This window comes from Mustela nigripes, chromosome 1, assembly GCF_022355385.1.
Source record: "Mustela nigripes isolate SB6536 chromosome 1, MUSNIG.SB6536, whole genome shotgun sequence".
NCBI classification, from domain to species: Eukaryota; Metazoa; Chordata; class Mammalia; order Carnivora; family Mustelidae; genus Mustela; species Mustela nigripes.
In genome coordinates, this window is record NC_081557.1 from 150,093,386 (window position 1) to 150,111,413 (window position 18,028).

Below are 18,028 nucleotides of genomic sequence, written 5' to 3' on the forward strand. Positions count from 1 at the left end.
TGAAGAACCTCCTGAAATCAAGGACTTGGAAGGAAAATGGAGTGTTGTTCGCGACCTATATAAAAGCCAAGGCACCCATGGCCTACTCATAGCCTAGATTGCTTTGAAGAAACATTGCCCACTAATTGTAATTAAAAAAAAAATGTAGTCTAAGTATGTTAGAGTATGGTCCGATTCTTGATTCATTGCATTATCTCTTAAAATTCTCTTACTCCTTTCAGTTGTCCCCCAAAACTTGTCTTAATCCTCAAGAAAACTTTTTTCTCCTGAAGCCCAGCCCATGGCCCCTCCTTTTCCTTTTCCTCCTTTTTAAAATCCTCTCTTCCTACTTCAAGCCATTCCTCTTCTTGATTTTCTCAGTTTTCTCTACCTGTTACCCAGAGTCTATAAAACCAAAGCCAAGAGCAGAGAAGACTTTGAATGTTCTTTGGAGTGAAAAAAACTAAGAGTCAAGGGCAAAGATGCTCTGTAGCAATCAAGAAGATGTGAAATGTAAAATGTGAAAAAATTACATTATATATTTTCTCTTTTTTCTGTTTGACACAGTTATGAGAAATGAGTTTTCATCTCTTTGCTTCTCTGTGGGAGTGTCCATTGGTGACATTTTCTATATAGGCAGGCCTCTTTTTAAAAAAAAAAAAAAATAGTGTGGGGCGCCTGGGTGGCTCAGTGGATTAAGCCTCTGCCTTCAGCTCAGATCATGATCCCAGGGTCCTGGGATCGAGTCCCGCATCGGGCTCTCTGCTTGGCAGGGAGCCTGCTTCCTCCTCTCTCTTTTTTCCATGCCTCTCTGCCTACTTGTGATCTCTGTCTGTCAAATAAATAAATAAAATCTTAAAAAAAAATAGTTTGGGTTTCCCCTTGAAAGAAGTTAGAACTAATTAAAGGATAAACCATATACTCTGCCCCAGCCCTCTATAGAGTACACAGCTTGATGATATTTTGAAGAATATTATGACAATTTATGGATTATGTTCCAAAGTGCCATCCACTTAGGAAACATTTCTGATATGTCTTCCCTCCCAACATCACCCCTGTTTATTTTCTTAGGAAATATCTGATCTCAAAAGAGCTACTATATTTCTTATTTCAGAAATCCAAGATCATCAAGTTGATTTATTATAGAACAGTTGCGAGTTCTGTCAGATCTCATTGTTATGCACCACTGAAGTACATCAACCAATTGCATCCATCAACTAATATTTGGACTTGTTAAACTCTGTCATTATTTAATTAGTCTTTAAAAAGTCACAGTAGGCAGAGAACTCATTGTTTTTCTGTACTAAAGAAATTCTTGTTGAAATAGAGGAATATTTTTCCTGGCCCCATAAATTAAAGATAGTAAGATAAATAGAGAGTTGACAGATATAAAAGCAGCAAAGTTAATTCCCAGTTATAGGATACCAATAAATTTTCAAAGAATGAAATTTTGTGTTTGTAGGAGGTCATAAATATTGCAGCATACACCGTTTACTGCCCTCTCTACTTGCATGAACATGAAGCATATATACACTTTTACTTTGCCTAGATAATAAGGTTGATGCAATTATTTGAGTATAAACTATCTCTAAATGTATATTTGTATATTTCAGGAAACTGCCAACAGTCATTTTAATGGCTGGTTTACAATAAGTTTCTATGATGAGGAATCCTTAAGAAAACAAAGTTGAGCATGTATTATAGCCCTAGATCTTAAGAGTAATGCTTCTTAGAGACAGATGTATGCTTTGATTTAAGAACATGGTTTTATTTATTTTTTATTATTATTATCATTATTATTATTATTTAGAGAGGGAGAGAGAGAGAGAGGGCAGGGGAGGGGCAGAGGGAAAGGGAGGGAAAGAATCTTAAGTAGGCTCCATGCTCAATCTCTCAGGGCTTAATCTCACTGTCTTGAGTTCATGACCTGAGCCAAAATAAAGTTAGACGCTTAACTGACTGAGCCACCATGGTGCCCCAGGAACATGGTTTTAAGAGACTCTTAATCTCACAAAACAAACTGAGGGTTGCGGGGTTGGGGGGGGGTGGTTGGTGGTTGTGTTATGGACATTGGGGAAGGTATGTGCTATGGTGAGTGCTGTGAAATGTGTAAACCTGAAGATTCACAGACCTGTACCCCTGGGGCTAATAATATATTATATGTTAATAAAAAAATTTTTTTAGGGGCACCTGGTTTAGTGGGTTAAGCCTTTGCCTTCAGCTTGGGCCATGGTCTCAGGGCCCTGGGATTGAGCCCCGAGTCAGGCTCTCTGCTCAGCGGGGATCCTGCTTCCCCCACCTTTCTCTCTCTGCCTACTTGTGATCTCTTTCTGTCAAATAAATAAATAAATAAAGTCTTTTAAAAAAAATTTTTTTAAATGCTAGGGCTGTGAGATTCCTTGCCCAGATCAATGAAAAATGGGGTTAGTAGAAGTTGGAAACCTTATTCCCCACAAAATAATCAAGGGTTAAGGTAGGCTGTCCTCTTTTAGTTCTGTTGATGGTACCTAGCAAACTCTTTGCCTTCACATTCTATTTTTAAACAAGTTTTGACTTTTAAAATTATGACCCTCAGTTTGTATATACTCTTTTTTATCTCAGTTAAAATATGTGATAGAATGAGATTAGGCTATTTCCTGCCACAAAGATAGAATGCTCCTGTGAGTCCTTTGAAAAGAAGAAACAAACAGCCCCTCGGTGTGTTTTCTTCAATATTAATCCACCATCCGTGGCACAGTAGGTTTTGCCCAAGACACACACCCAGGAAGAAGTGTCTTCTTTGTAAGAATGTATAAGTCATTCATGGTAAGCATGTCTAATACAGGGAAAGGAATAGCAACATGATGGGATAATAAATTAGAAGATTTTTGAAAGAAATTTATTGAGGCTTCACCTGAGCAGAAAATGTGATTTGTTTAGAAGCAATGTGTAAGAAGAGGTACCATGTCCCTCTTGCCGTTTTCTTTAGGAAACAGCATTCCTCATGCTGAAGGGGAAGGGAATGTCTAATAATTTAATGAAATGATCTAACTATATCAGAGAGAGGGAATAAAACCATACATTCTGGAAACTTGAGTCGAAAAATCATTCTTTTCTCTTTATTTTCAACAGAAGTATCTATTTTCTGTTACTGTTTCTGTTGTTTTTAAGAATTGTTGGAGTCTTCTGAAGATAGCCTCGTAAGTCTTTTATAATGCAATACACATCTGTCAGGAGACTGTCAATTCCACTGAAATAAAAAAGTGGTGGAATTGGAATGCCTGGGTGGCTCAGTTGGTTAAGCCACTGCCTTTGGTTCAGGTCGTGATCCCAGGGGCCGGTGAGCAATGGAGTCCTGCATCGGGTTCCTTGCTCAGCGGGGAGCCTGCTTCTCTCTTTGCCTCTGCCTGCCACTCTGCCAACTTGGACTCTTTCTCTCTTAGTCTGAAAAATAAATAAATAAACAAATAAATAAAATCTTTTTTTAAAAAAAGTGGTGGAATGAAAGAGATACCACATGCCACTAAAGATAGTTTTGTTGATATTTTCAACATTTTTTTGGTAGCATCAGTTAGGAACCCCGTGGCATAATCAGTAAAGCGCAAAGGGGAAAAAAATACCCAAATATAATTGTAGTGTATGGTGCTTTTAAAATGTTGGATTCTCCCCCCTCTCTGCCTACCTCTCTGCCTACTTATGATTTCTGTCTGTCAAATAAATAAATAAAACCTAAAAAGAAAAAGTTGGATTTTCCACATCTTATTGAAGATTTTTTTACTTAAACATAATGTTGACTATCATAGAAAATTTCAGTTATCTGAACTTTAAATGATTAACACTGAGCCTATTACTGTGATTGATCCTCTGTTTCATCTCATCAGTGGCTTAGTGAAATGTTTTTCTGCAACCGATAAAGTCTACCCTCATGCTCCTCAAAGAGCAACCTGAGAGGTGTAAGGACCAAGGGGAAGGAGCATCATATCATGTACTTCATGCATGGCATACAAAATCTAGTTGCAAGGAAGCCCCATCAAGGAAAGAGAAAGGCGTTGCCTCTCATTATCATATTTCTTCCATTCTGCATTAATTTTTCACCCTTTAGTGTTTTTGAAATTGGCACCTGTCTCTGAAGTGAAGTATACACTGATACAGAAATTCATACAAAGAAGCAAGAAATTTTGGTAATAACCTAATGTGCTTTTCTTCATCATTCTCTGTCTTGGCTGGATTTTGTCTTCTCTTCCTCTCTCTCCCACTGAAAGGCAGCACAGCTTATTGAGAGACTATGGGTTGTGGATTCCAGTGAACTAGAGTCATGATCATAGATTATTCTGTCCCTCGCTGTTTTTCTCCATAGTGGAGTAATAATGACATTGTTACAAGACTGTTTTGGAGTCTAATGAAATAGCACATGTAAAGTTTCTAGTAGAAAGAGTAAGTAGCTAGTCTCTTTCCCAGTATTTCAGATGCCCATCAGGCTCCATTTCTCCTGTTGGAACCTCTAATTTTATTTCCCATCTCCCCCATATAACCTTCATTTTGCTGTTGTTAAGTGGACTTTGATGAAAACAAAACAAAACAGACAATGCAATAACAAAAACAGAAACAAAAAGTTTCTTCTTCCATGTATAGTAATTTGAGTCTAAGTTAACATATTCTCAACTGAATGGAAAACTGTTTCTAGTTTTTTAGCTTCTGACTAATAAATGCCATGTTTTAAGTAGCCAAGATTTTAGTTTAAATGTCAGTTTAACCTTTCATTAAAAACATAAAAAAATTGAGATAAAATACATGGATTCTTTCTTCATATCTATAAAACTCAGAGATATTAATGACATAACACAATTAAGTCATTTCTTAAAAATAGCATATTAGGGGCACCTGGGTGGCTTGGTGGGTTAAAGCCTCTGCCTTCGGCTCAGGTCATGATCTCAGGGTCCTGGGATGGAGCCCCAAGTCTGGCTCTCTGCTCAGCCGGGAGCCTGCTTCCTCCTCTCTCTCTGCCTGCCTCTCTGCCTACTTGTGATCTTGTCTGTCAAATAAATAAATAAAATCTTAAAAAAAAAAATAGCACATCAGCCATGAAAGCCTCAAATCTGTGTCATATTCCAAACTCTGTTTTCCTTCAAACTACAGTGGCCAGAACTCTAATCCAAATAATTTAGAGTCTTTTGGACCCTTATACATTTTTGAAGGAGAAAACAGGTTATTAACTCTTGGCCATATAATGTCCTTGTCCCTTTTATAGCAGTCATAAAAATATAAGTTAGGACCCAGACCCTTAAACTTTGGCATCTCCTCCCACCAACATTTTGTTGGCAGCAGACAATGTAGGCTTGTGACATAAGTCTGACACTTCTTGTTTGGGTTTTAGTTACTATTTCTTTAAGTTTTGAAATGCTATTGATATGACTTTACTGGCAAAATTCTAACTGGCACATTTCTATTTGTTATTATCTTAATTACTTGGAAGTTGATAGATAGGCAATAATTATTAAATATTCATATCCAAATCACCCTGGTCTTTCCTTTACTTTTGCAGTCAAAATTGGAGACAGTCTATTTATGTGCTATTTTTTCATTCAGAGAGTATCTTTTAGGGACGGGCCAGATTTCTTTCTTTCTTTCTTTCTTTCTTTCTTTCTTTCTTTTCTTTCTTTTTCTTTTTCTTTTTCTTTTTTTTTTTTTTTTTTTAGTGTTTTTAGAGAGGGAAAGAGAAAGAGGGGGAAGGAGCAGAGGAAGAGGGAGAGAGAGAATCTTAAGCAGGCTCCATGTCCAGTGCAGAGCCCAACATGGGGCTCTATCTCACAACCTTGAGGTCATGACCTGAGCCAAAATCAAGAGTCAGATGCTTAAGGGACTGAGCCACCCAGGTGCCCCAATTTTTGTATTTTTAATTTGACTACACAATTCATACTTATTCCAAAAATAAGAGAACTGCTTTCAATTAATATAGCATCTGGGAAAATATCAGCTAAGAACCAACTTCTGTGCACACGTAAGATAATAAAAGCACAAAGCCAAAACTAAAAATAACTTATAATATTTCTTTGCTTAAGGACACTCGGCTTACTATATCTATATCTTATATTAAATCTGCTTTTACCATTCACATGTGTTCATTTTTGAATAGTCTCTGGATCAATATAAGTGCACTAACTACTTAATGGTTACTTTGTTACATTGATTGAGCACCAGAGAGTGATTAGTATCAATTCCCTGAGAAGGATTCTCCGCTGCTTATGGGGAGGTACATGGCATGAAACAGGCTTCTTACACTGAAGTCCTGAATCAAAGTTGTGAAGTTTATTAATAGGGATTTTAAAAATAATTTGGAGCATATTCCAAAGTGTTACTCTAATATCATTCTTTTTTTTAAGATTTCATTTATTTGACAGAGATCACGAGTAGGCAGAGAGGTAGGCAGAGAGAGAGAGAGAGGGAAGCAGACTCTCCGCTGAGCAGAGAGTCCAAGGACCCCGGGACCATGACCTGAGCTGAAGGCAGAGGCTTAATGGACTGAGCCACCTCTAATATCATTCTTGTGTAACTCAGAAAAATTCTCTAGAATTCGAGTCAGTTTAATGAAGTTTGAATGCTATCTATTTAAAAAAAAAATTTATGGGGATTTCTAAGATCACTTAGTCTTTATTAACCTTATTAATTTTATGGGTCTTATTTGTATCAGAACTCTTCAAGTGCCAGTTACAAAAACCCAGCTATAGCCAATATCAGCAGAAAGTGGAATTTATTAGATCACAAAATGGACAAGTCCAAGGGTAGTTTAGCCTCAGGCATGGGGTATCAATCTGGGTCTAATCAGTAAAGAGAAACTGTATAACAATTTGAATAGGGAAAGTTTAATATGAGGAATTAATAATTACCACAGGGGATTAGAGTATCAAGTAATTGACTAGTAAGAAATAACAAGGTCCCAAGAATGTAGGCATAGCATGGGGCACCTGGGTGGTTCAAATGGTTAGGCAACAGCCTTTGGCTCAGTTCATGATCCCAGGGTCCTGGGATTGAGGCCTGCCTCAAGTTCCTCACTTGGGGGGTGTGGGGGGGGAGCCTGCTTCTCCCTCTTCCTCTGCCTGCTACTCCACATACTTGTGCTCTCTCTCTGTGTCAAATAAATAGAATCTAAAAAAAGAAAAAAAAGAAAAAGAAAGAAAGAAAGAAAGAAAGAAAAGAAAAAGAGTGTAGACCTTGCAGATATAAGAAGTAGCCATGACTCCCAGAGATGAGATTGAGAAAAGTGCACACCCAGACTGAGATCCAGACCTTGTTGGAGAGGGCATGGCCTTGGCTCACTGGATCGCTGAGCCCTCTGTAATGCTGCACTGGCAGAACTTTCTGGAAGTTCTCCCCCATGGAACTTGCCTGAAATGCACCTTCTAGGATGTAAGAAAATTCATGGAGAGGTGACTCATTGACTGGAGGCACTCAGCTACAAATGGGCGCAAGGAAGTACAGAGGGAAGGTGCCGGCCACTGAATATCTAAGCCAGCACACACCGCAGAAGCTTGACGCTGAGGAAGCCATTGTGCACTGGAGGACCTGGGTTCTAGAGAAGCTGCGGAGCTGGAAACTGAAGGGCCCACGCACAGGAACCAGGAAGCAAACCCATTTTCTCCTTCAGTGTTTCTCTGGTGCCCTCTACTGACAGCGTCTAACATGATGCAGACCTGCATAGAAACATTTTTGAAGGGACCATATCCATTTCCACAAAGCAGGCAAAAAAGGATTAATTTAGAGCAAATGTGGCAAGATCCAAAGATTCAAATGATATCCGCAAGATTTGCTTTCCCCCTGTTTCTCAGTATTGCTTTCCTCTCAGTTGGCTTCATTCTAATCTAGCTGTCTCTATGTTGTGGTACAATTATTTCAGCAGCAAAAGAGGTTTCTTTCTTGGTAGTGTAACACATATCCCATTATTGAGTTTGTTGATTTTGACTCTGATTAGCCTGACTTCTGCCACATGCCATTCCGAAATCAGTATGGCTGAGAGATATGATTGTTTTTAAACCTTATCAGGCATTAGGCTTCCCTGCTCTTAGTCCCTTCAGAGTGCTCTTACCCGTTGAAGGTATGAGGTGCTGGACAGACCCAAACAACTTTGAATTAATAGGGGCACTATAGCTAGAAAGTAAAACCACAGAATTTATTGCATGCCTTAAGAAAGGTGCCTTATGTCATTTTGAGCTTCTTCCTTAAAAAAAAAAAAAATCATTTTTACAAGGGTCTGGAGTCTGGAGTTTAAATGAAATTTAGATTGAGTTTGGTCAAATCCCTTGAGTTTACTACTAAAGAAAAAACAATGTCGATGTTAAATTTTGAACTCGGGATTTCTGTTAACAACAGAATCTAAAAGCTATGAAATATAACTTATTTTTTAAAAAGACGAGAGGCCATATTTACATAACTAAGCATTCTTCAACAATAGCAGTATCTGTGTGTTGTCTGATATAACTCAACAACAGAAAGGATTGAACTGCTGATATATGGTAGACAAAAACTGCAGAAGACCCTCCAGGCATTACACTAAGTGAAAAATGCAATCTCAAAAGGTTACCCACAGCATGATTCCATTTTATGTCACACTCTTGGAATGACAAAATTATAGTGAGGGAGAACTGAGCTTGTGATTGGCAGGAGCTGAGGGCATGACAATAAAGGATTAGCATGAAGGAGTTTCTTCGGAGTCGTGAAACAGACTATATTCAGGTTAGTAGTGTTTCCACAAATCAAATGTGATATATACCTCACTATATTACCTCACTTCCCCCCTCAAAGTGAGTGTATGTAAAAACAGGCTAAACACTCGCTAAGATCTACAGTTTAGTTCATAGTGTACAAATCTTAGTTTTCTGATGTGGATCATTTGTACTATGGTTTTCAAAGGTGTTTCCTTTGGGGGAAACTGGTTCTGCAGCAAGGGTAAAGTTATTTCAGAATAATAGTTAAGGGGCTCCTGGACAGTTCAGTCAGTTAAGTGTCCGACTCTTGATTTCAGCTCAGGTCATGATCTCAGGGTCGTGAGATCAAGCCCCACGTCAGGCTTCACACTCAGCAGGGTTTCTCTCCCTTTCCCTCTCCCTCTGCCCCTCCCCTCCTCCACATTCTCTCTCTCTCTCTCAAGGAAATAAATAAATTCTTTTTAAAAAGTTAAGAATAGTAATAAATTGAGGCTGGATTTCTGTTACTGAATCAGGAAATTGAAAGTAAGTTACCTTTTAATTTTTGACTGCTTCACAGTAAAGAAAATTAATACTTAGCAATTAGTTTAGATATTTAAAATAAATAAAAAGCAACTGGTACTTAAACTATTTATTCTAAAAACCAGAGGTATTTTAATAATGTCAGGCAAAACCAAAGTACAACAGAAACAACAAAAACAACTTCAAAAACTCATTCACATAAGGGAAAGGGAAACTTGGAAGGAACCGTTTGGTCCTTCATTAGTGCCGTAGGAGCGATGGACGACTGAGCTCCCACAAACTCTTTGCTCCTGTAGAAGAGTAGCAGTGCTCAGGTATGCATAGGCAGTAGACCCCACGTGGTAAATAATAGCATCTCAAACCATTGTAAGACAAATACAGCAATCAGAAGAAAGAGGAGGAAGTGAAGGAGAAGAAGAAAAAAAAGCTCAGATGGAAACTGTTTTGAATGATGCAACAACTATCAGAATATAAATTTTATTTCATGAGGCATCATCAAAAGGCCAGAACAATTATTCCTGCATAGCAACCAAAACAGGCTCTGTTGAAACAATGCTTAAATCCATGTGATCTTCTCAAGTCCTTTCAGTGTTAGGAATTACAAGAGTTTTACTGTTTGCCTTATCTACTATGCAAGAAAATGATCACACAGATTATTTCTTAGACATTCACAAGATGAACATTTCTGGTTCACTTAGACTTTCCAGTTGAAATTTTTTGGTAAGAAAAAATGGCGTTTTCCACATTAAAGATCACGTTAAAAATTATTCAAATGAAGTATCTCTTTTTCTTGTTAAATACATAAATAACACAAACATTCAACTTGAAGATGAACACAGAGTATGGAAGAAGTGTGGGGGGTTAGGTCACAGTCACTGATGACAAGTCTTTTTAAATTGTCTACAGGTTTTTTGTTTTTTGTTTTTTGTTTTTTTTTAGATTTTATGTATTTATTTGTCAGAGAGAGAGAGAGAGAGAGAGAGAACACAAGCAGGGAGAGCATCAGGTAGAGGGAGAAGCAGGCTCCCTGCTGAGCAAGGAGCGTGATACCGGACTCCATCCCAGAACCCTGGGATCATGAGCGAAGGCAGATCCTTAACCACTGAGCCACTCAGGCGTCCCGAACTGTCTACAGTTCAAGAGAGTTTCAGTTTTTCTTTTCTTCCTTTTTTTGTTCAAGGACAGCAATTTTAAAATCCATAAAAATAACTAATTGGGAGATAAATTTGCTAAACTTATATTCTACTCTTGAGTCATATATTCCTTGTATTCCTATTATAATGCCTTTCTGATTAGTAAGAGTCTTTTGGTGACTATGTTTTGAATTTGGTATAATTTTACATTAAGTTAAAGCCTGAAAAGAGTTATCAAGTCTAGCTATAATCCATAAAATATTATCTTAGATTTTCCATATAACTAAAATATAAGTCTTCTCTTCCACGGGGCAGATGAGCTGCTCTGCTATGGGAATTTTGTTTCCAGGTAAAAACTGGAGTATATTTATAGTGCCTTCCTTATAACATGTGGAAGGATTATTGTGTCTTATGAGATCATCTAAACAAAATAAAAGTAAACAAAGAGTACTTTGGGGACTATTATATTTCTCTGTACTATAAGGATTTTTTGAAAACTATATAACTGTTCTTGGTAGAACAAACCATGATGCATACAGAGCAGCTGGAAATGAGTCATCTGGGGCACCTGGGTGGTTCAGTCAGTTAAGCATCTGCCTTCAGCTCAGGTCATGATTCCAGGGTCCTGGGATTGAGCCCAACATTGGGCTCCTTGCTCAGCTGGGGAATCTGCTTCTCCCTCTCTCTCTGCCCATTCCCCTGCTCATGCTCTCCCTCTCTCTCTTTCTCAAATAAATAAATGAAATCTAAAAAAAAAGAAAAAGAAAAAAAAAGAGAAGTGCATCATCTATCTCAAAGAGGCATTATTTACCTTAGCAATACATTACCAGATTCTGTGAACCCATTACTAGTGTATCCATACATCACTGGTATATTCACTTCATCCAAACTCAAGAGAATGATGAAGAAGACCAGAGCTCCAACACCAAATTTACATGAGCAGGATTACCCTCATCAGTGAGATCATTATATTTTCTCTACAAAATGAAGAAAAGCCAAAGGACTTTTAGAAGTTGACTTGGTGATCCTGGAACCTGAAGGATGGGCATTTAGCATAACAAGTGTGTCATAATTAGACTAAGCCAACTTCACAATAAGGGTGAACTTGGAGATAAGATAGAAATAAATGAGATCCATGAAGTAGGCCCCCTTCGTGGACAATGTTTGGATGATTATCAATAGTGTTGTACTCTTGGTTTCCAGGGGTTTCCACCAGTTGCTACATACACCTAACTGAATTACTTAACCTCTCAGAACTACATAATACCTTTCTTAAAGGTTGTTGCAAAGACCAACTAATTTAACTTTTATATGTACTGCCTATGTAAATGGGTCTCAAGGAAGATTATTCCCTCCACATCCACTGCCTGTATCAGTTTTAAAGCTAGAAAGGGTTTTGACTTAAGAAATGACCTTCCAGGTACTCATCTCCAACAATGAGAAAGAATTCAGCATAAGAGTTCAACAGGCACATGTCCAGAGAAATAGTTAAACTTAATGATTACGAACGTGTATAAATGGTGGATAAAGAAATAACCGTATTTTGCTATTAGATGGAAGGAGTCAAGACAAAAAGATTTAAAGTAGTTAAGGTACAGTTTAAAAATATATGTATTTTTAAAGATTTATTTATTTATTTGAGGGGCACCTGGGCGGCTCAGTTGGTTGGACAGATAGACGGCTCTTGCTTTTGACTCAGATCATGATCTGGGGTCCTGGGATAGAGTCTTGCCTTGGGCTCTGCACTTAGCGGGGAGTCGGCCTGAGGATTATCTTTTTCCTTCTCCGTCTGCCTTGCCTGCGCCCCACCAAATAAATAAATAAATAAACCTTTAAAAAGAAGAATGTATGGTGTATTTATTAAAGAGAGAGAACATGTGCCTGCATATGCACATGAGCAGGGGGTGGAGGATTTGGGGAGGAAGGGCAGCAGGAGATGCAGAGAAGATCTTAAGCAGACTCTGCTGAGCCCCAACCAGGTTGGGGTTCGGTCTCATGATCCTGAGATCATGATTTGAGCCGAAAGCAAGAACTGGATGCTTAATTGACTGCATGACCCAGGCACACCTTAAAAATAATTTTTATAGCAAACCAAGATATTTTCAATTGTCGGCGTACTGAAATGCAAAACATCAGGGAATTCTAAGTGAGACTGACTTGCTTTGGAATTCCCAACTCTTTAGCAAAGCCCATGGGAGTTATTTAATACTCATTAATTTCTTTTTCCACACTGACAAAGCAATGATAATTATTTAGAACTACTTGGTGAAGGTAAAAACAAGTGATCTGTTAAGGTGTATACATGGTGTGACACAGAGTGGGAACATGTAGTTCTTAGCACTGTACTTTGTAAGCATATTCATGTAAACTTCAGAGTACCAGAATGGTACCTCTGGGTCTGGCTTCTGTGCTTGATTGAGGCTTCTATCGGAGTACATGGATAGTTATGGTTACCCCTTCCACTGGTGGAGCTTCCCATGACTAGAGGTTTCTAAATGCCAGAATACACTACAGCCACAGAAAAGTGTGCTTAAGTGCTGGTAACATTTTCCTTAACTAAAATAGAGCTTCATTTGTTTGATGACGATGATATCCATCCCTTGCCAGGGCCTCATTCCCATTGCTGGGGTGAAGTAGAGGAAGGTCAGGAAACGCTTTCACCAGACCACCAAGGAACTAGAACAACGCGGATACTTACACCTTAGAATACTTTGTGTATCTTTTATATGATCCTCGCTTTGCTATTCTCCTCCTCCTCCTTCTCCCTCCTCCTCCTCCTTCTCCCTCTTTGTTCCCCCTCCTCCCCCTCCTGCTCTCCCCCCCCTTCTCCTCCTCCTCTTTCTTCTTCTTCCCCTTCTGCTCTTTGTGTTTACATATTTCCCTTATGTTTCATGGGTTGGAAGCCCAATTTGCCTCCAAACCTTTTTAAATGTTGAAACATTCTTGTGTTTCTAAACTTTTTAGCCAAAATATCCCTTCTGTCCTTCACCCGTATTGGTTATTTAAAAGGTAGTTCACACCTCTTTTCTGTGTGACTTACTAGGCACTCTACCACAGGGCAGGGGTTATGTAAAATGACTTTGGAGGCTGTGTGCCATAGCTCTTTGCATATTTTTATTTGAGTGAGAGGCTCTTAATGCTTTTGAAACATACTCATTTATAATAAATATAAACACTCCAGCTCCAATCCCAGTAAGACACTGTTTTTATAAGCAGACAAATCCTTCAAATAAGATTTTATGGAATAGGACTATATATACACTATTAGATTTAGGAAAATTCTTTAAAGTTTTGTAGAGCTTCTTTCTTTTTTTTTTTTTTTTTTTTAATTTATTTGACAGAGATCACAAGTAGGCAGAGAGGCAGGCAGAGAAAGAGGAAGGAAAGCAGGCTCCCTGCTGAGCAGAGAGCCTGATGCAGGGCTCGATCCCAGGACCCTGGGATTATGACCTGAGCCGAAAGCTGAGGCTTTAACCCACTGAGCCACCCAGGCGCCCCGTTTTGTAGAGCTTATTATGATGAACTTTATAATAAAAAGAAAAGCTTGATATGGAAGCAAGTGGCAGTCTGGTTCTTTGGTCCCAACAACTTTGGTGAATAATTGAGTGTTTCTTTGCTGCAGCTCTTTCGCATCTTTATGGCAGGTCTTACATAATATTCTTTACTCCCATCAATAATTGCAATAAATATATACTGAAGTATAATATTGCACACAAAATTTAGGTTTAAAATTCTGTGTAAAGTAAGATTTTTATGAATCACTAAAAAACACATTATGATTTAACTGAAAGGAGATTGTCTCCTCTTCAAGAGAGCTAGTAACACTACCTAGAGTGCCTAAGTGAATTTGGCTTTTTTTTTTTTTAAGATTTTATTTATTTATTTGACAGACAGAGAGAGAGATCACAAGTAGGCAGAGAGGCAGGCAGAGAGAGAGAGGAAAGCAGACTCCCTGCTGAGCAGAGAGCCCGATGCAAGGCTGGATCCCAGGACCCTGGGATCATGACCTGAGCTGAAGGCAGAGGCTTTAACCCATGGAGCCACCTAGGCACCCCTGAATTTGGCTTATTTAAAACATATACACAAATCAATTACTAGGCTAGCGAAAGATGTTTTCACTATTGTATGTCATATCTCAAGTCAGTGGATTTTTGAGGAACCTCAGTAATTTTTTTAAAAAGATGTTGACACCTCTGCAGAGCCTTATAGTTTGCAAATCATTTTCTTTTCTTTTGTTTTGTTCTATTTTATTTTATTTCATTTCATTTCATTCTAATGAAAGCTGTTTATTCCAACCCTTTCTTAGGTTTTTCTCTTGCAGGCATTAGTGATAGACAGTGGTCTGAAATTGCCAGGGGACAGACAATATTCAGAAGTCCCCCTTACAAACTGGAGTTCAAACACCCATAGAACTTTGGAGGTAGAACAAGGTACCTACCATAGGTTTGGTTCTTCTTTTGTGTTAATGGGTTGTCACTGTTACCTTTTCCTTTTTTCTTTGGTTATACTAGGCTGCCATCTTAGTTGCCAATATATGCTGACAGGACAAGACTAAAGGTGTGAGATAAAAGTTTATTTGAGTTGCTAGTTTATAGCAAGCATGAATGCCAGCTGATTAGGGAGTCTGTGGTGAGACTAACAGGCAGCGTCTCATAAAAAATACATCATCATGGTACGTTTGCATTTGAAACTGTCTCCTGGAATGCCCTCATTCCTTGCAAAACGGATGACTTTGCCCAAGGATCTTGCTATTGTTCTTCCCCATTCCCACCAGAATCCCTTCTTCCCCTTGCCTCACCTTTAAAATCGGGACAGGGAAAGGTGTTATTTAGGTCTTGCAAGAGTTCAGTGTGGGTGGAATGGAATAGTCCTTCGGAGCAGTCAGGATGATTAGCCAGCCGCTTTGACAAATCTGCCAACATCTGTTCCAGAGTCATTTTTGCAGCACAAATCTGCCATTAACAAACAGTGAGGACTTTAATTAACTGAGCCTACCAAGGAGTGAAACTGATAAAATGGCACCATCTGGAACAGAAAGATGTAAAATTCTCTCTTCATCTGTGTTGATAAGGGATTATATTAAAATTTGTCTTGATCAGAAACGATTCCCCTGCTGTGTAGGGTTAGTGGCAAAGACTTCATGATTCAAAATACTTTCCTCAGGTGTGCCGCAGCACTAAAATGTAAATTTCCTGAGCTTCAGATATTTCTTTTGGCCTCGTATTAATGCTCCATTAGCACTCATTAATTTTGCTTGCTCCACAAAGAGTCATGTTGATCAACTTTGAGCTTCAAGAAGAGGTCAGCCAGAACCTCCCAGTGCCCAAATGCTTGAGGGATGTTCTTAACAAACCTGTTTGGACATTTCCTATAAAGTCGGAAGAATCTCTCTGGAAAAATGCACTTGGGTACACAATCAGGGAATTTTGCATATGATTTCAGGGAGGTCTTCATAGACTCTCTGAAGGCCATTCATGCTCTATGCCTGGATCCCAGACTAAATATCTCTTCCTCAGACACTCTTGCTGTGTCTCACACCGGCAGCATCTCACACACTTCATTCCAGCAGCTTGCCTCATTTAACTGCTTCATTTATCCAGACTTTAAGATTCCTCGGTGAACATGAATTTGGGATTTAGAAATTAAACTTGTTCCAAGTTGGTTTAGTCGAATGGTTCCCAGTTGAATGTATTTCACTACTGACTGGAAACGGTGATAAGTTAAGTGGGTTGCAAGTCACCAGTCTTGGCTCCCACGGAGAGGGTGGAGCCCGAAGTAAATTCTCAAAGAAGCTGTGTTTAGGGGACCCAGTCACAGGCTTCTTAGCAAGTAAACAGTGTTTGCTAATGAAGTTCAAGTTCACTGAAGCTTAGTTTGTATAGCAGGGTCATTATTGAAACCGTTTCATATTTGACAACATTGTTTGACAATCATGAGTTACGTGGTCCAAAATTACACACTCTACTTCTGACTCCACTTGAGAGAAGCCTTTAAGAAACTGTTCTAATGTGCTGGAAGCAAATGACATACTCATTCGTGTAACAGTTGTTCTCTGCGGAAGTGGCCTTCTTTTTTTTTTGGTCGCCTAATTGTGACTAGGTTAGGAATTTAAGAGAAGGTTGCTACATAGTCCCTTGATATCTGGGAGTTACAAAATATAGATTTTTCACCAGGTCTCTCATTTAACTATTATTATTTTCATAAATTTATTTAGATAACCTCTAGTTCTAATTTTTCATCTATAAAATAGAATACAGTATAAGTCCAGATTTGGGTAATTAAAAGAAAGTTAGTGACTACCTCAAAATAGATAACTTTTGCTACTTATGTCTTTTCTGCAATCCTAATCATCTTTGCAGGGGCACCTGGGTGGCTCCATCTGTTAAGCATCTGCCTTTGGCTCAGGTCATGATCGCAGAATCCTGGGATCAAGCCCTGCATTGGATTCCCTGCTCAGCGGGGAGCCTGCTTCTCCCTCTCCTGCTGCTGCTCCCCCTGCTTGTTCTCCCTCTCTGTCAAACATATAAATAAAATATTTTTAAAAAATCTTTACATCAATCTGGATAAGGACTTCCATTTTTCAGATGGTAGAAAAAACTATATGTGATGCACTTTTTAACCTAAAAGAAGACCAACATAACACTGTTTTAGAACTACTATATTTACCTTTTTAAGAAAATTAAAGGCACCCAGTGTCAGAGAGATCTCCAACTAATACTAGTGTCTTCAAGTTGGAGAGCCTTTTGTTTTTTGTAAAATTGTATAAATATTTGTAACAGTGTAATGTTAACCTTAAGAGATTCAGTGCCCATTACAGCCATTGTTTCTCTAATTATCTTAAATCAGACTCTAAAATTCAAGTCACCTAGATATCAAAGAAATAAAAATTCAGTCTTTGCCATTGATTTTCCTCATACCATCTTTCCCACTCCCAAACCTGGGGCTATATTAAAATTTCATAGGTGGGACTCAGTCTTTTTATTTTTTTAAAAAAATATTTTATTTGTTTATTTGACAGCTAGAGAGAGAGCACAAGTAAGCAGAGTGGCAGGGAGATGGGGAGAGAGAGAAGCAGGCTCTCTGATGAGAGCCTGATGCGGGGGCTCGATCCCAGGACCCTGGAATCATGACCCGAGCCGAAGGCAGCCGTTTAACCAACTGAGCCACCCGGGCGCACGGGGACTCAGTCTTGAACTCGTAGCAGGCTGAATGATCAAGGCTCCAGGCACAGAGTCCCCACTGATGGATGGTTCTGCTGCTTCTGTGCCAGGATCCCTGGGGGCTTTGGACCTTTATCCAGCCTTGAAGCCCAGAGGTCTAGGGAACCGCCACCCCCACCCCAGATCTATATCATGTTACCATTCTCCAGGGTCTCTCCCTGGGTCATTTCAAGCCCCACTTTTTCAGTAACTTTACTGACCCTGAGGGCAGCAACTTTGGTCTCTAATCCACTATGCATTGTTTTTTTTTATCTCTGGCTCCCACCCCTGCACAACCCCTCCCCCAAACAATTTTCCCTTCCACGGGCTTCATAACCATAGACTTGATCTGCCTTTCTCTTTGGGAGCCAAAGAGGTTTTCCTTACTAACAAACTAATTCTTTTTTTTTTTCAAAGATTTTATTTATTTATTTGACAGACAGAGATCACAAGTAGGCAGAGAGGCAGGCAGAGAGGGAGAGAGGAGGAAGCAGGCTCCCTGCTGAGCAGAGAGCCC

The 18,028-nt window shown here is 39.0% G+C and overlaps 1 protein-coding gene across 3 annotated transcripts in view; it reads left to right on the forward strand.

Moving 5' to 3' along the window:
• ARHGAP24 (Rho GTPase activating protein 24) overlaps positions 1-18,028 on the forward strand; it is a 757,722-nt gene that overhangs the window by 551,165 nt on the left and 188,529 nt on the right. The gene's annotated exons all lie outside the window — the stretch shown is intronic.